Source organism: Tasmannia lanceolata, unplaced genomic scaffold, assembly GCF_043159265.1.
Source record: "Tasmannia lanceolata isolate RefF3 unplaced genomic scaffold, GAP_Taslan_0.1 ptg000011l, whole genome shotgun sequence".
NCBI lineage: Eukaryota > Viridiplantae > Streptophyta > Magnoliopsida > Canellales > Winteraceae > Tasmannia > Tasmannia lanceolata.
The window spans coordinates 6,699,067-6,713,163 of NW_027518688.1; the positions used below are offsets into that span (position 1 = coordinate 6,699,067).

The window sequence follows — 14,097 nt, forward strand, 5'->3', positions numbered from 1 at the left end:
TTCTATATATGAACCCAACTCATTTGACATTTATGGTGCATCCCTCACACCTGATCGGACCATCTTTTTTTGGAAAACAACTTTTCGGACCAAAATGCCTCTATTTGACTGTTAGACATCCAAATGCGACCAAAATACCCTCAGATTGGTTCACCCCTAAAGGGAAAAATTAAAAATGGAAAGTTTTTTTGGTCAAACTTCAAAAATAGAAACTTTTAAAATTGGTTCATTTCGGTAAGCAATATTAAACAGGATCATTTGGTATCTCCTGAAAATACCCAAAATGCCCTCAACACTTAGAATTTCCAAATTAAGCGAAACCCCTGAGAAATTCTAAATTTAGCAGGTTTTCCAAAATTCAGGAAATCATTCATAATCTCTCAGACATATTTTGGGGATCAAAAGAATTACACAGGAAAAGACCAAATTATCCTGAGGTGCTAGAATTTGGCGAGACTAGGGAAAACCCTGAGAAATTTCAAAGATAGCAGATTTTCGAAAATTTATGAACGGACTCAAGATTTCTTAAACACAACTTAGGGACCAAATATGATATGTTGGAAATGTCTAAAATACCCCTGTCACGCCCCCGACCCGGGAACTCTCGGGGCACGAGACAGGCGCGCACACTCACTAGGCGAACCCGGCAAATGTGCAAGGCCTCCAAATATAAACATAATATCCACAAATAACTAGAAGACAACGAAATGAAAGAAACTTTCTTTCATTTATACAAGCCTCACAGGGTCTCTTTACATATACATAACAACAAAACCAAAATACATTGCCCTACTCACTCTTGTATAGCCACGTTCTCTTGAACTCAACCTCGGTACTCTGGCCTCGGAACAGACGGGTCGAAGACAGGAAATGCCTCGGAGTCTGAAGTGTGCAACATCACGCACATTAGCACAGGGCTAGTAAGTAATATAGTAATCTAGCAGTATATCACTAACTGCTACTGAGCAGGATATTATATAGCATTTTCCAGTATAGATCAAAGTAGACTGAATATAACTTGTTTATCTTGACAGAAATATATCTTAGTCATGCTCATTCTCAAGTACAACTTCAAGTGTAATTTCAAATTCAAACTCAAATGCTGATTCGGATTAAAAATGAATATGATGTCCAGATACACCACTGGTGGGACCATACTATAATGTCTAGATACACCACTGGCGGGACCATATGTCCAGATACACGACTGGCGGGACCATGTCCAGATACACCACTGGAGGGACCATGTTATAATGTGCAGATGCAGAGTTTCAAATTTGATGTAAGTCAAATAACTATACTAGAACGGATCTAAACACATTGCATCAGCTTCTAACTTATCAAGTAAGAAGAATAGTCAGACAAACCAGTCAAACAAACCAAAAGCATTCAAACAAGGACATATAATAGTCAGACAAACCAGTCAAACAAACCAAAAGTATTCAAACAAGGACATATATATATATATATATATATATATAATATTAATTCTTCTTATTCACATCACAGGCATTTTGCTTTGTTGGTTTGCATAACAAGTAATGCATACTGACAGGTACCACATCACTTACAGGAAATCACTTTATCCTTGCCCTTTCGCTTTCGCTTTCTCTCCTCTTTCTCTTTTTCTTCTTCAAATCCTACAGCATTAGGATTTTCTAAATCAATACCTTTCTCTGGTCTTAAACATCCAGCACAAGTCATATGTGGTGGGAGGACTACGATTCAAACCCAAAACATACTTTTAAACAAAAGTTCATATTACCCCTATTTTGCACCCTCAAAAACTCTAATCAAATGGATGAATTTTTAAAACTTGTAAACTTAGAACTTGTAGAATATAGACCAAAGAACATCTGTTTAGTATATAACTACGGTCAAATTACTCAGCAAATGGCCGTAAAAGGTAAAACATCAAACTGCACAAAATCTGTCTTTTTCCTTCAAAACTGAACTCTTATAATGAGTATAACTCTTGAACCATTTAGAACTGGTCTTATCATAAAACATAAAAGATTTTTTTTACAATATTTCCAAAAACTTCCATGTTAACAGCTACGGCCAATTCTTGCCGGAAAAGTAACTTTTCCTACCTGATATTTGAAATAGGGTTTCAATTAAAACTGAAATCTTAAAATCCATATATCTATTTGTACACTCAAAACTAGAATAAGTTATAAAGATAAAACATCTTCTAAATAATTTTTCCAGAAACTTTTATGTTAATCACTCCGGCTAAATCTTTCTGGAAGTAACCCAAAAAGATAAAAAATCACCATTTCATGTCTTTCTAAACTGCAGTTTAGTAAAACTGCTATAACTTTCTCCATTCAAAACCAAATCAAGAACAATTTATATGAAATCATACTAGAAGAAAAAGTTCTACAACTTTGTAGTTAATCACAATTCCTAAAACGAAGTGTATAATTCACAGGAATAAAAATAATCTCGGCAGATGAGAATAAACTTACAATTTGATGACATTTCTTCTCTATTTCCACTTTATTGAAATCAAACTTTGCTTGCAAACTCTTCCAGACCACAAATCAAATTATATGTATCTCTCCATTATTTTGCACGAATTTTTCTTCAATTTTTCAACATTAAAATGAATTAATCTTGATTTGTATGCTTGCATGAGAGTGCATGAGAGAGATATGACACTTGGATTTCCAAGTGTCACTCTTCTCTCTTCCCAAGCCATGCTAACATTTAATACCCAAAGTGTTCTTGAACATTACACTTAGCCTTTTATTAATTACTCTTGTGTCCCCTTGTGAAGTTACGAAAATACCCCCTTACCCTTTTTACTAATTACACTTGTATCCCCTGGTATAGTTACCAAACTACCCCCATATCTTTCAATAATTAATAAACACTAATCTCACTTCATCACTCTCTAAATCACTTAGGATAAATTTCTAAACCCAAAACTTGGTCCTTTCAACCCCCGAAGTGCAAGACTAAGAGAAAATCTTGAGAGATCTAAATTTAGCAGGTTTTCCAAATCATACGAAATTACTTCTAATCTATCAGCCGTACCCTCGAGATAATTTTGGATTATGAGAAATGATTGAAATATCCATAAGATGATGAAAATGTGGAAGCCCCATGAGTTTCTAAAAATAGCAGCTTTTTCAAAATTTGTAAAATCACTCAAGATTTCTCAAATATAACTCGGGGGTCAAACGAGACACATCGAGAATGACCAAAATACCCCTGTAGTGTAAAAATGGGCAAAACTTCGGAAAAATTCAAAATTTCTAAAAATAACAGTTTTTTTCAGTTGGTTGGAAACTTGAATTTTCATGTTCTAGATACCATTGGAACACCCTAGAAACCTTTAAGATCGCGAATCAACTTCAGAATTCCTTCAACGAGGCAAAATCTACCCTAAAATGCACAGATGTTTAATCCTAAGTGGAATACAGACTCGAAACTTGACAAACTACTAAATCTTTTGCTTTTTAAAGTATAGCAAAATGGGGGTGTCTACACATATGAGCTAGTGGGACTGAAACTTTATTTAATAAAAAGCTATTACATTAAATGACCTATCCGAACAGGCTCAGGATTCACAACTTTCAAACTAAGAAGGAATGCAAAAGATAACCTGCCTGGACTAGGCATTGACCTTGAACTGTAGAACTGTAAGACTTGACTCAATAACTGGACTGACCATAATGACTTGACTCAATAAAAAAGTAAAGGGCTAAACTTTGACTGCTGCAACCGTCTGGATTTAGAGGCTCGGGGGAGGTAAAATTACTCTGAATAGCAGCTACTGGAACATCTTCATGTCTGTATCTTCTTTCTTCTTCAAAAAGATCCGCCTTGGCAATTCCTAGAGGTTCATAGGTCAGTTCTAAGGCACAGATAAGAGTGGGAGGGTCAAGATCTGGGACTCTTATGGTTATAACATTAACAGCAGCAGGAGGGTTTGCATGACCAGGTAATGGATTATGGGTAACATCGGGTCTTGGCTGGAATACAAGGCCTTTATTGTCGAGCAACCTTTGGATTCTGAATTTTAGGGCAGTGCAATTATCAGTGAGATGGCCGGGACTTCTACGGTATTCGCAGTGTTGGTCTGCTCGCTAATTTGCTGGCAAAGGATTGGGAGGAGCCCTAATGTCGGGTAGGGTTATGTGACCCGAGGCTAGACACTCCTTGAGTATCTTAGATGGTGAAAGAGGGAGAGGGGTAAATTCTGTCTGGACCTGTGGTCGAGGTGCGGCAGCGGGTTGGGTATAATTCGTCACCACGGGATTTTGGGATCTTGATGACTGAGCATTGGAACAAGAAACGTTACCGACTTGGGCTGATGGAGATTTCTTGAATTCTCTATTATACGAGTTACTTCGGTTAAACACACCCTGAGCCATAGCTTCCTCAATTTGTATGCCTGCTACAATAAAGTGTTTGAAGTCCGGATAATATTGGAGAGACATGTGATATTGGAGCTGAGGGTAGATATTCTTCATGATTATCTGGACTTGTTCTTCTTCGGAAGGCTGCTCCATCATCTGTGCCGCTAACCTTCTCCATCTTTTTACGAATGTTAGAAAAGATTCCTTTGTGTCTTGTTCGGTTCTTTCTAAGTCTTTTCTGGTGATCTCTGTGCCATCATCACACTTGAATTATTTGATAAACTGCTCCCATATATCTTTCCATGTCCTATAACGAGTTTTGTCTAAGACCATGAACCACCTTCTAGCAACCTTTGTCAGAGAAACATGAAACAACTGAGCCATCTGTTCAGGAGATAAACCTTGAGGTTGACACATGATGATGAACATCTGTAAATGCGTGATTGGATAACCCACACCATCATATTTGTCAAAATCTGGCATCTGAAAGCTTGCTGGGAGACGAATTTCAGGGAAGAGTGTGAGATCACTTGGATTGAAACATCCCTGCTCTTGAGCTGAATATCTTGAACTTTCCTGGTAAGGCTGTCTCATTTTTCCATAACTGTCTTATCAACCATCGTCTGAGAAGATTTACTGTTGTCCTCGCTATACTATTCTTTCTCAAAATCTTCCTCGGTCTTATCAGGAATAGGAAAAAACACAAGCTGGATAGGCGCTTCTGAAGTAGTTGTATGGTACATGGGCCCCTTGTCCTTAGAAGATGAGGGCCCAAGCTTCTCAGCAAGCTGGGCTCTGATGGCTTGGTTTTCATCCTTGATCTCTTGCAATTGCCTGAGAACTAAGGCGAGAGTATTAGCAACGGTGATGGGTGAAGGATTATTTGAGTTTTCTGTCATCGGTGAGGAAGGGGAGGAGGGAGAAGATGCTAGGGTTATCACAGAGGGTGGTGGAGAAACAAGTGTAGACACCCCATTTTGACCGAACCCCAATAACTTGATTTGGAAGGAAACCCTAGTGAACCATGGTCTTAGAGTCCTAAATTCATTTATAAGGTAGGTTAGGGGTCCCTCTAAAGTTTCGTCCGAATCCGGTACGTTTGCCTAGCGGACGAGCCGGGATAGTGTACACAAGTAAAGAAGGAAAAGACTGCATGAGGGGGCTGCCATTACCAAGTTTCTATCTCACTAAAAGGGAGGGGTTGAAATTATCGAGATGGGTAGTGCTAATATCACGATAGGGATGTGCTGATATTGTTTATTAATGGGAGAGAATCAGAAGGAGAGATGCGCCAATATCCATTCCCCATGTTTAAATGTGTGAAGAGGAGAAGACAAATGGGGTTGTGGTTATTAAATTGGGGGTATGATAGAATTGGCCTTTTGTTATAGAAGTCATTCGGATGGGGCAAGTAAAAGGGAGGTTTTCATTTTCAAGATTGAGGAGCTGTCCAAAAAGGGGTAGAATATGTCATTTCCCTCATCTAAAGTAAAAGGGTGACGGTTTATAAAATCAAAGGTTGTGCCCATATCATTTCCCCAAGGCAATAAAATAAGAAAGGGCGGAGGAGGAGGTGCAACTACCGAGTGATGGTTGTGCCAATATCATTGCCCTATTGAAAAGAAGTAGATAGGGGAGTGAATCATCAGGCTAGGGGTGTGCCCATACTAGTGCTCATGTGTATATATACAAAAGAGAAAAAAGACTAATTGGATGGGTGTAGTTATCAAAGCTTTGGGGGTACTAAAATCAGCACACCCTCTTGCTTTTAAAAAAGGGCCATTCGGTTAGGGCATTGGAGGAGGGAGCTCTCATTTGGGCAAGAATTGCAGAGAGAGAGAGGGAAGGTTTTCTTCTCCTCCGGCAATGGTGCCGGAGCTCCGATCGCACAGCACCACCTCCACCATCAACCACCACCCCATCTGTAACCCTCAAACCCTATCCCTTGTTTTTGCCCCCTTTCCACCTCCGGCAAACCCATTGATTCCGGCAAGCTTGCCGGAATCCGATCAAACCCAATCATCTTCTCCACATTTTCGCCTCCAACCTCCAGCAGATCCATCCCACCACCGATTTTAAGAGGAAGAATGAGATTTGGAAGGAAAATCTCAGATTTGGATCTGAGATTTTCATAAATTAAGGAGGTTTTTCTTTATTTTTTTTGTGGGGGAAGAGCAGAGAGAGCATCGGAGAGAAGGGAGAGATCCGCAAGAGAGAGTAGAAGAAGGAGGATTTGCAGCCGCCGTCCATCATCCCCACCTCCGGTCGCTTCTCCTCCTGCTGCCTGGTAATTTTGTCTTTTCATCTGTGCTCAAAGCATGCTCCGATTTTTCGGAATTGGGCCTCGGCCGGGCGGTCCATGCGGAGGTTTTAAAGTCTAGAGATGTTACTCTTCCTGATAAGGTAGTGAACAATGCTCTTCTTAGATTGTATGCTGAATGTGGAGAGTGTTTGGATGATGCCCGCCAACTGTTTGATGATATGCCTCATAGAAATATTTTCTCTTGGAATACTCTACTTGTTGGGTTTGTCCGTTGAGATCGAGTTGGGGAGTGTCTGGATGTGTTTAGGAAGATGTAGAGTGAGAGTTTGAGTTTCAGTTGGGTTACTCTCACTACGGTTCTTCCTGCGTGTGCACTACTGTAGACACCCCATTTTGACCGTGCCCTAAACCCTCCAAGTTTGAGAAAAACCCCATCAAATGAATGAACTAGGGTCCCAAATTTCACCCCAAGGTAGCTTAGGGTTCCAGGTAGGTCCCTCTAAAATTTCGTCAAAATCCGAGCTCGTTTGCCTAGCAAACGAGCCAAAGAGGTGTTCGTAGTGTAAATCAGAGAGGGGGGTGAGTTTATCCAGAGAGGGGGGTGAGTTTATCCAGAGAGGGGGAGATTTTACTCCAGAAAGGACATAATTTCTTCGCACGCCTTATCAAAATCCGCGTGAACCGCGCGCTCATCAATCAGTAGTGCCAATATCATCACCCAATTTTTTTTATAAATACGAGTTTAAGTCTTTTTCTAAAAAAAAAAAAGAAAAAAATCTCATAGAGAGAGAGAGAGAGGGAGGGAAAAGGGGATCTCAGCCCAAATCCTCTTCTCCGATGATTTCTCTCGCCGGATTCGTGCCGGAATTTGACCGGCCATCGGCCAGCATCATCCTCAATGATCTCAAATTCTAACCCTAGCTTATCTCTGTAATTCGATTTTTCTTCGGATTTTAAGCATTTGTGAAATTCGGATCTCAAATTCGTGCGAAGAGAACTTGCAGATCTAAGGCAGAGGAGGTTTTTGTTTTCATTTTATCGAAAAATCTGAGCGAGAAAGAGAGAGAACAGAGGAGAAAATCCCCAAACCTACCTTCTCCATCGGGATCTCCGGCGAGCTCCGATCTCTCAGATCTCCTACTTTTTCCAATAGATCTTTGTTTTCTAATCCGATCGGAGGATTATTCTCAGATCTGAAAAACAGAGAGAGAGAGAGAGGGATCAAAGCTTTTGCAGAGAAAAGGGGAGAGAGAAAATAGATCTGAGATTTCAAACCCTATTCTTTCTTTTCTTCTTCTCCGGTGGTGCTTTTCTGGTCGATCGTCTGCAAGACACCGGTCGTACTCTCTGTTTCGATCAATTTTTAGCCAAGATCTGAAATCTGAGTAGAGAGGTGAGAGCATAGAGAAATCAAGGAGAAGAGATTTGAGATGGAAAGAGAGAAATAGTTTGAGAAAGGGAAGAAGAATCTTCATTTTCTCCGGTGGAAATCTCATCGGAATCCTAGGATTCTACTGAGCTAGGCCGATTGACTCTCGAAGCTATTTCGATCATCACAGTAACCAAAGAGAAAAAGAGAACTTGTGAGAGCTCATTTTCTGTGAAGGAGAAAATCGAGAGGGGAGCCTTGCTGATTTGTTGAAAATCCTAGATCTACAGAGAAAAATATAGAGAAGAGAAAGGGATTTGTAGCCGTCTTCAAGTGCTAATCAACCACCAGATCCATTGGCCTCAAATTCCATCTCGATCTAACCCCATTTTATTTTATTTTGTATTCAAACCCTCATTTGCTACCTTTTAATTCATAAGATATATAACTATCTCTCATTGATCCGAACCTTTCTCCTCCAATTCCACAGAAATATCACTATCTTCCTCATGTTCTCTCATAGATCTAGAGCTTTTTCTGATTTAAAATTTCTAGATCGGACCTTGTTCGTTGAATTTTTGGCAAATTCTGCAAGTCTCAGACACATTACGTCCGGGTGAGCTACATCAACAGGTTCAGGTAACATTTCTTACCCTACTTGAATTACTGAAATCTTCATGGTTGTTTGCCTTGATTTTTCGATATTATGGCATTAATTCCTGAATTTGAATTTGACTCTTGAGTATAATTTGAGGTTTAACATCTGAGGTGAATGGATCATGAGATTAGTTGTGTTAAATTGAGAATGGAAATTAGGTGATAATTTTTACCTCATGTTGCAGGCATAAAAATGGATGAATCACCTAATTTCATGTTAATCTTATGCTTCTAGAGTAACCAGAGATTTCATAAGCTTGATTTTGTTATGTACATGTTGGTTATTCTCTCGTTAAATCCATCAATTATTTTCCTTGTTATGCATTGTTTTCTTTAGTTGATTTCTCTTGTGTTAAAAACCATTGATTCTGATATAGACTGACTGTAATGGTGCATCCACGGATTTTATTTTGTTCTAGTGCATTGGTCATCTGTTTTTTTTTTTTATATATAGTAATTTGGGGCACTAGAATTTGAAAGAAAAAATAATTTCTATGAGGTTTTAAAGTGATGAAACCCCAAGTTTTGAACCCATGCTATAGTCGACCCTCTACAATGAAATGTGAAATTCAATCTTATCACCTGTTTTAATCGAAGTTCCATTGAGAAGTTGTTTCAAGAATATTTGATGATTGTAGAAGTTTTCTACAGTATCCACTTGGTATACTTCCTTGGTTTGAATGACTAGTCATGTTTAAATTTTAGTCAATTTGTCTCCTTCCATTTCCATCAAACAATAAAGTAGTCACTAGAAGTTGTCAAAGCTCTGATATTTTGTGTTCAAGATGAATATTGTCGCTAAAATATGATGCCTGTGGCAATGCCTTTGCTAAAATATAGAAAGTTCAAAAATTGAATAGGCATACTTTCTTAATCTCATGGTTATGTAAATGGAAGCCTGTTGTTATCAGATTCACAAAGGGGGACATCTTGGGGCCTTTACTTTACATTTGGACCCTAATCATAACCCAGTGTTCACTCATCTGAATATGGTATCAATTTAGTCCTTTGGGGATGGACTATTTGATGGTCATTTAATAATGTGAACCCCCTGTCCCTCAACCACCGAATAATGTGAATTTCCTTTGTTGGGTCATAAGGTGGTGTGAGCCAATTTGTTTGGTCTCCAATTATTGTTTGCTATATTCTGTCATGATAAGGACATGGTTCCTGAAGAGTTATATAAGTCACTCAATTAGTTCAAATGTGCTTGATGATGATAGAGGGTCATAGCAAAATATTGCACTGTTGAAAAGATTGTCGGCTGATAAGCCCTCACCATTTTGATATCGACAGCTTAGATCGCAAAGGGCGATGAAGGCGATAGCCCAAGCCCAGTCTTAGAAGAACTTACCTGATGTGGTAGTACCCTCTGCTCTTATCTTCCTTTCTTTAGGTAGAGAGTTTGTAATCTTTTAGATGCCCTTATACTTTAGATAATCCATTCATCGCAGCGGCGATGAAGGCGCTAGCCCAAGCCCATTATTAGGGGACTTGCTCAGTCCAAGTAGCAATCCCCTCTCTCATTTTAAGACTTGCCCAGTCTTTTGTATCCCTTAAAACATAAGGTCCTTCTCATTGCCAGGGTGATGAAAGAGTCATCTAGAGCCCCTGTTTAGGGAGACAAGCTATTGTCTCGTGCAGAGAAAATCATACCCTTTGAAGACAGGCTTTGTCTCATTGGTCATAGTTGTCCTCCATCTTTTTTAAGAGACATGCCTTGTCTCAGTAGCACATCCTTCTTAGAATTCCTAATTTCAGAGTCACTCCTTAGCATAGGAGTCTCTCCTTGGCTAGAGAGTCAGTCCTTCAGTTTCAGGAGTCAGTCCTATCATCATAGAGGTTAGGATTCTTTCCAACCTCTCACCAAATCATGTGATTTTATCCGCTCTTGCAAGGTATAGGATGCTGTCCAACCCTTGCAGAGTTGTTATTCTATCTTTTTCCCCCGCAGAGCATAGGATGCTGTCCAACCTTTGCGGGATATTCATGAGTTTGTCCTACCCTTATGATGATAGGGGTTTGTTCTCTGGTGTCAAAAACTCAAAACATTCAAAAATTTAAAAAAACACTTGAAAATTCAAAAACATCGGAAAAACCAAAAATCTCAAAAATCTTGAGTCCTTACGAGAGTAGTTAGGAAATCTGTTTCGAACTACGTTGGCTTGATCCCTTTCAACAGGGTACGTAGTGCAGCTTGGGATCCACATCCCAAGTCCAGCAAAAACTTTAAAAATAAAGCATTTCAAATTCTCAAAAAAATAGAAAGCTTCTTCAAAACCTTTTTAAAAAGATCTTCCCCTAGAGTTAGGAGTCTGTCCTAGCTGTTTGGGATGTTTTAGAGTTAGGAGTCTATCCTGATTTGTATTGATATGGTGTGTCCTATCGTGTGAGTGTCCCTAGAGTTAGGAGGCCTCGAGTCGATCGGTTAGACATCTAGTCGAACCGATGGCTAGACTAGGAAGCATATAGTCAACCCATGGTTTTCAGTAGATTGCACAGCCTAGATACACATAGGATGTAGGGCCCAACTGCATTAGCTTAAGGCTAACCAACTTGCATTAGTTAGGGCATATAGAGTCCTAAAAATTATAACTCACATGAACTTAAGCAATTGTACAAAAAAGCTTTAAAAATCAGTCGAGTCTAGTGGAATCGAGTCTAGGATAGCGGTTCTAGATGGTTAGGCATAGTAGTTTGGAATAGGGCATCGAACTACGTTAACTCCGATTCTTCCCGAGGCCGGGATACGTAGAGCAGCTGGGATGGACGGCCATCTTAGTCCGAGTCAAGTCGCATTAGAGTTAGGACTCATTTTGTCAAGTCGTGTATAGAATTGATTTGTGTTGTATGTTTTGCTGCGTTTTCTTACTTTCATGTACATATCCTATACCTTTAGCTGTAGCATGCATGTGTTTGCACACCAGAACTTAGACACCAATTAGGTATGACATTTATAACCTAGTTATTCTTAGGTGACACTTATTTCATTTCTTTTAGGTGTACTCATTATTCATCTCCGAGACATGCATGATTAGATAGACGTCTTCTCGGAGATATTGATTCCTATTTCATATGACTTTTGCCCAAAACTCTTCAAAATCATTAAATAAATGGCATAAGAGACCAGGTGTTTACACTTGGGCGGATGAGGTGCTCTTTTGACCTTCCAAATTCGTAACCAGGCACGAACCCTCTTTTTATAATCTCTGGTTATCCGTTGCAACAGAGCATAGTATGGGATCCTTGGCCCACTTCCTTGGATGGCGACTCTTCTTTGTTTAAGGTACGCCTCGAATCTGGGCTAGTCCCCGAATCGAGAGGTATCTCACCTTTTATCGCCACTCATGCTGTGAGGGGCCCGTCCCCCGCCCCTCTCTCGGATCGGGGTCCACAACTACTAACAGCCATTAGAAGTGGCAAAGAGATACATACTCAGATTGTTAGGGCAAGATTGGGACCTGATGTGCTGGTGCTGAATTCACTTATGGACATGTATGCCAAGTGTGGGGCTGTGGAATATAGTCGGAAACTGTTCGATGAAATGCTCGATAGGGATTTGATGTCGTGGAATATCATGCTCATGGGCTATGCGGTTAATGGCTGTGCGAGTGAAGCTTTAAAGTTATTCAATGAGATGATTGACAAAGGGGGCTTTAGGCCAGATGGGGTCACCTTCATTGTCTTGCTTTCAAGTTGCAACCATGCTGGGCTCGTAGAAGAGGGGCAGAGATTGTTTGAGCAAATGGAGAGGGATTTCGGTGTTTCACCGATGGTAGATCATTATGCGTGCTTGGTTGATCTGTTGGGCCGAGCAAGACTGATCGAGGAGGCACTAAATGTGATAGCAAACATGCCCATGAGCCCAAGTGGTAGCATATGGAGGTCTTTGCTCAATTCGTGCAGACTCTACAAAAAACTTGAGCTGGGAAAGACAGTGGCAAACCGGTTGTTTGATCTGGAGCCAAACAATGCTGGAAATTACATTATGCTATCGAACATGTATGCGGCAGCTGGTAGGTGGGAGGGTGTCAAGGAGGTGAGAGATATGATGAAAAAAAGAGGATTTAGAAAAGAGGTGGGATGTAGTTGGATTCAGTTTGATAATAGAATTCATACTTTTGTGGCGGGAGGAAGTGCAGGGTTCCATCGTTCGGCAGAGTACAAAAGAGTTTGGAAGGATGTCATGGAGGCAATGAAGGCAGCTGGTTATGTCCCCGACACTAGCGTTGTGCTCCACGACGTACGTGCGGAAATGAAGGTAATGTGGGTGTGCGAGCACAGTGAGAGGCATGCTGTCGTGTTTGGGCTCATCCACACTGGCATTGGCATGCCCATTCGGATCACTAAAAACCTTCGAGTCTGTTCGGACTGCCATTCTTCGATGAAGATTATTTCAAGGGTTGGAAAGAGGGTCATCGTCTTGAGGGACACAAATCGGTTCCACCATTTTGAGGATGGGGCATGCTTCTGCAAGGATTATTGGTGAATGCCATCCCAAACTCAAGGTAGATGCACTTGGTATTTACACAACATCATGTCTGTTGATCTGCCATAATTAGGTTAGTTGTAAGTATAAACCAACATTGCTGATGCCTTAACTTCCACTCAATATTAATTAGTAAGGCTGTCTAATGTGAATAGATGCATTTTATGTGGTGGTGGGCGATGAAGGCGTTAGCCCAAGCTCATCCTTAGGGGACTTGCTCAGTCCAAGTAGAGCTCCCCTCCTTTGTATAGTAGACTTTACTAGTCTCTTAGACACCGATAGAAATTAGACCCCTACTAGGAGACATGCTATGTCTCATTAGGCCATGCTCCTTTGGAGTCAAGCCTCATTTGGAGCCTACCCTCAGGGAGGTTGCCTTGATTTTGACAAATAGTGTACCCCTAGGAGGCATGCCTTGCCTCATTTGTGGAGCCCCTATTTGGAGACAAGCCTTGTCTCATTTGAGGGTTTCCATTTTTAAAAGGCTTACCTAGCCTTATATTAGAGCAGCTCCTTTTTAGAGAGTCTTTGACTCATTCCTCCTTTAAGTTGTAGTATTAGAGAGCCTTTGGATCATTGGTCTTCTTTAGTGATTTTTTGTTAGAGAGTCGTTGACTCACTCATCCTTTAGATAGTGTTATTAGAAAGTCTTTGGCTCAGTTGTCTTAGTTGGTATTATTAGAGAGTCTTTGACTCATTCTTCTTTGACGCTTTCGTCTCTTAGTTGGTATTATTAGAGAGTCTTTGACTCATTCGTCTTTGACGCTTTCGTCTCTTTAACGATATTATCGGAGAGTCTTCGACTCTTTCATCTTTTCTTGGTATTATTCGAGAGCCTCTGTCTCAGTTGTATTCCCTCTTTAGTGTTATTAGTTAGGAGTTTCTCCTTTAGAGTTGTCATTGAATACTTTGATTAGAGACTAACTCAGTCTTATTAGAGCTTTGCTTG

At 40.2% G+C, this 14,097-nt stretch overlaps 1 pseudogene; it reads left to right on the top strand.

Moving 5' to 3' along the window:
• Positions 1-5,585: 5,585 nt before the first annotated feature.
• Positions 5,586-13,148, top strand: LOC143885831 (pentatricopeptide repeat-containing protein At3g14330-like; annotated as a pseudogene).
• The last annotated feature ends 949 nt before the right edge of the window (positions 13,149-14,097 follow it).